Consider the following 5,000-nt stretch of genomic DNA (forward strand, 5'->3'; position numbering starts at 1 on the left):
AAACAGACAGAAAGAGAGAGAGAGAAACAGACAGGGAGGGAGAGAGAGAGAGACAGACGGGGAGAGAAAGAGAGTAAGACAGAAGACAGACACAGTGAGACAGGCAGAGAGGGAGAGAGAGAGACAAAGACAGAGACAGAGACAGACAGAAAGAAAGAGACAGACAGACAGACAGACAGGCAGACCGACAGAGAAAGAGACACAGAGAGAAAGACAGAGACGAACAGAGAGAAACAGACAGAGAGACGGTCCTAGCCCAGTAGCGATACAGTGCCTTTTCTTTCATTTTCTCTTTCTTTTCTTTTCTTGTTTTCTGTCTTGTGTATCTGTATGTATGTATGTATGTATGTATGTATGTATGTATGTACGTACGTACGTACGTACGTACGTATGTATGTATTTATGTATTTATCTGGAGACCGGGTCTCACTCTGTCGCCCAGGCCGTAGTGCAGTGGTGCGATCTTGGGTCACTGCAACCTCCGCCTGCCAGGTTCAAGCAATTCTTCCGCCTCAGCCTCCCGAGTAGCTGGGATGACAGGTGCCGGCCCCACGGCACCTGACTCAATTTCGTGTTTTCAGTAGAGACGGGGTTTCACCACGTTGGCCGGGCTGGTCTCGAACTCCTGACCTCGGGATGACAGACGTGAGCCACTGCGTTCAGTGTACAGTGCCATTTCTTAGAAATCACTCCACACGGGAACACACACTTAGAGGTGACGTGTAGAGATTTTATTTACTTAGTTAGTTCGTTCGTTCGTTAGTTAGTTATTATTTGCGCGGGGAGGTGGGGGGACGGAGTTTGGCTCTTGCTGCCCAGGCTACAGTGCAATGGCCTAGGGGACTCAAGGCGTCAACCTATGGCAGAGAGGACACGTCCTTCTGAGCGTAAGGGCCGCAGCGAAAGTTGGCAGGGCCCGCGCTTTTAAAGGCTGAAATCCCGGCGGCTCAGGCCTGTCGTTTCCAGCACTTTGGGAGGCCCAGGAAGGCGCATCATTTGAGGTCGAGAGTTCGATACCAGCGTGGCCAACGTGGAGAAACCCCCTCTCTACTAAAAATAAGAATATGAGCCGGCCATCCTGGTGCGTGCCTGTAATCCCAGCTACCGAAGAAGAATCACTGGAGCCCGGGAAGCAGAGGTTCCAGTGAGCCGAGAGAGCGCCACTGCACCGCAGCCTGGGTGACAGAGCGAGAGAGACTCAGTCCAAAAAAAAGAAAGAAAAGAAGAAGAAGAAGAAAAAAAAGAACCGGCCCAAACACTGCATTGTCGCTGAACATTCTCCCAAAAGGCCAGAAACCCCCTGACTCAGGTCAAGGAGGTGGTGTTTGGTTGTACTTGTGTGTCTCTCTCTCTCTCTCTCTCTCTCTCTCTCTCTCTCTCTCTCTCTCTCCCCCCTCTCTCTCTCTCTCTCTCTCTCGCTCTCGCTCTCTCGCTCTCTCCCTCTCTCCCTCTCTCTCCTCTCTCCCCCCTAACTTTTATTTGTCGTTCAAGCATACATGTGCAAGATTGTGACATAGGTAAACTTGTGACGGGGGTGTTCAGTGTGCAGATGATTTCATCACCCGGGTAGTCAGTGCTGTGTCCGACAGTATTCGTGTTTTGTTTTTTTCCTGAAGCTGTCTCTCCTTCCACCCCTCCTCCCTCAAGCAGGCTTCCGCGTCCCTGGTCCCCCTCGTTCTGCCCATGCAAGAACTCTCATCTGTAAGTTCCCACTTCTAGATGAGAACACGCGGTATGTAGCCGATCGTTGCTTTCATCTTCGGTGGTGGCGGTGAAAGAGGCATGACACTAAATCGACCCTTAGGAAGCTCCCCTCCGTCCCCACCCCGCACCCCCTCCCCACACACACCCTCATTCCCGCACCCCCTCCTGAAACGCAAGAAAGGAAGAAAGAAATGAAAGTAAGCGGTGAGCCTGCAAGGCGGTGGAGGCGGGGGATCTCAGAGGGCGAGCAAGCGATGGCGGTCGGGGGATGTGTCCACTGAGGTATCAAAACTAGGGGACCCACTTTTCAGCCGCAACACACCCCCTAATCCTCAGCCGCAGGCAGCCTCTGGGTGGGGTTGCGCCTGTCAAAGCTTCCGAATGGAGAGAAGCCCAAGGCTACGGAAGGCATCAGCTCCAACTCCAGGAAGGGAATAGGGCTTTGTGCATATGAATGGGGCTTTGAAAGGCGTTGCCGCGGCTTCGAAAGCGATGCGCTGTGCCTCGCCTCGCCCCGCCCCGCCCCGCCCAGAGCGAGACTCCGTCTGAAAATAAGTACACAAATAAATCATAAAATAATTTATCAATAAATAAGAAAGAAAGAAAGAAAAGAAAGAAAGGAAAGAAAGGAAAGAAAGAAAGAAAGAAAGACAGACAGACAGACAGACAGACAGACAGACAGAAAGAAAGAAAGAAAGAATCAGTACAGCGACCGTGGTCGTGAATCATTCCCCGGAGTCCAGGCGCAGTGGCTCACGCCCGTCACGCCAGCACTTTGAGACGCCGGGCAGGAGGGTTGCAACGAAATGATGAGACCCCGTCTGTGGGAAAACATTTAAAAGTGAAGGCCGGGCGCGGTGGCTCACGCCTGTCATCCCAGCAGTTCCGGAGGCCGGGGAGGGCGGATCACCTGAGGTCGGGAGTTCGAGACCAGCCCGATCGACATGGAGAAGCCCCGTCTCCACTAAAAATACAAAATCAGCCAGACGTGGCAGCGCACGCCCGCAATCCCGGCTACTCAGGAGGCCGATGCAGGAGAATCGCTTGAAACCGGGAGGCAGAGGTTGCGGCGAGCCAAGATCGCGCCACCGCACTGCAGTCTAGGCCACCAGAGCGAAACTCTGTCTCGGGCGGGGGAGGAAAAGAAAATTTAAAACGGTGTGGGCACAGTGGCGCGTGCCTGCGGTCCCAGGTTCTGTACTCTGGAGGCTGAGGCGGAAGGATCGCTCGAGTCCAGGAGCGTCCACGCTGCAGGGAGTGAGTTACGATGGCACCACTGCCGGGGTGACGGAGCGAGATGCCGTCTCTAAATCAGTCCATGAGATCACTGGAAGGCGCTCTCTGTGTCTCACTTTCCAAGAGGGTCTCTTTAGGCCAAGCAGGCATGGTACCTCACGCCAGTCATCCCAGCACTTTGGGAGGCTGAGGCGGGAGGAAAGAAGGAAGGGAGGAAGGGAGGAAAGAAGAAAAGAAGAAAGGCAGGAAGGCAGGAAGGCAGGAAGGCAGGAAAGAAAGAGGGGAAGAGAGAGACAGAGAGAGAAAGAAAGAAAGAAAGAAAGAAAGAAGAAAAGAAAAGAGAAGAAAACAGAAGAAAAGAGAAGGGAAGAAAAGAAAAGCAAACGGGGAGGGGGCATATCTCCTTGACCGGTGACCGCCCAGGATACAGTGGGTCACGGCCGACCGAAGCCTCGACCTGTGGGGCCTCAAGTGATCCTCTCCTCATCTCAGCCTCCCGAGTAGCTGCGACTACAGGCGGCCATCACCGCGCACAACTCATCTTATAATCACATCATGATTGTATCGAGACGGGGTCTCGCTCCGTCACCCAGGCTGGATCGCCACGGCACGATCTCAGCTCATCGCAACCTCGGCCTCCCCGGTTGGAACAACTCGCCCGCCCCAGTCTCCCGAGCGGTCGTGATTCCAAGCCCACGCCACCAGGCCCGGCTAATCGTTCTATTTTTTCAGAGAGACGGGGTTTCGCCACGTCGGCCAGCCTGGTCTCGAACTCCCGGCCCCAAGCGATCCACCGGCCTCGGCCTCCCAAAGTGCCGGAATGACAGGCGTGAGCTAGCGTGCCCGGCCCAGATCATCTTTTTCATCCATTGTAGAGAAGGGGTTTCGTCAGCCAACGGGTGGAAGGTGGGGTGGGTTTTACTCAGCCTGCGTACTGTGAAAAGGTTAAGTGAGTGTGCTTTGTGAACTAGATATGGAAATGTGTGTGTGTGTGTGTGTGCGTGCGTGCGTGCATGCGTGCGTGCGCGCGCGCGTGTGTGTGTGTGAGAGAGAGAGAGAGAGAGAGAGAGAGAGAGAGAGAGAGAGAGGAGAGACACCAATCCCACCACGAGGACCCGGAAATAGTGTTTGATCTGTGTCCCTGCCTAGTCACCTGTCTTGTGTGTAGACGACTGAGGATTCCACAAATGAAGGTCAGCAGTATCTATTGAGCTGTTTCTCCCTCTCACGCGTCTCATCTGTGTGCTGGAGAAAGGGAAGAGAAGAGGTTCCGATGGGAAGTTGTCTTCGCGCCTGAGGCAGCTGAAGGCAGACCGAAGGGAAGGAGGGCATCCTACGTGACATTTCCATACCCACGCACCCTTTACAATGCTGGGGCCGCCAGTCCACCCCGTACGTCAGCCCACCCCCAAGAACAGCACGGTCCGGGGTGGTCCAGTCTCATCCCAACCGGCCCACCCGGGGCATCCGGTGGAAGTCTTCGCCGGAGGATCCGAGGGCAGCGTCAACGCGGTTCCCCTGGGGTCGCCCGGCAAAGGCCAGCCGGGGGAGGGTAGCGGGACGTGACGGGGGGGGGGGTCGCATCCGCCTCAGAGCTCCCTGGAAGGTGGCAGGTAGCCGGTGGGGCACGCCGAGCCAGAGACGTCCGGCAGGATATAGATGTGGAAGGCGTGTCAGTCCTCTCCCTATACCTCTCCTGTGGAAAATGCCAGGGCGGCGGTGGGAGCCTCGGCTGGGGGAGAAGCGGGGACAAGGGGGAGAGGGAAGGAGGCCCTCGGGAGGTTTCGGCACCGAAAACCCACTCAGCCAAGCTCCCTCCGTGTTTCCGCGTCCAAGGTACACCCCGGGAGACGGCAAGAGAAACGTTCACACCGTGCTTTCCGTCTTCGTGTTTATCTCTTTCATCTTTTCCATTTTACGAGAGATGCTCATTTCAACAAGCAGACGGCGGATGTGACGGGAGAAGTGTCAAGGCCAGGAGTTTGAGACCAGCGTGAGCAACAGAGCAACACAAGTAGGAGAGCCCAGCTGAAAGAAATGAAAGAGGAGGAGGAGGAGGA

This window comes from Pan troglodytes, chromosome 14 (genome assembly GCF_028858775.2).
Source record: "Pan troglodytes isolate AG18354 chromosome 14, NHGRI_mPanTro3-v2.0_pri, whole genome shotgun sequence".
NCBI lineage: Eukaryota > Metazoa > Chordata > Mammalia > Primates > Hominidae > Pan > Pan troglodytes.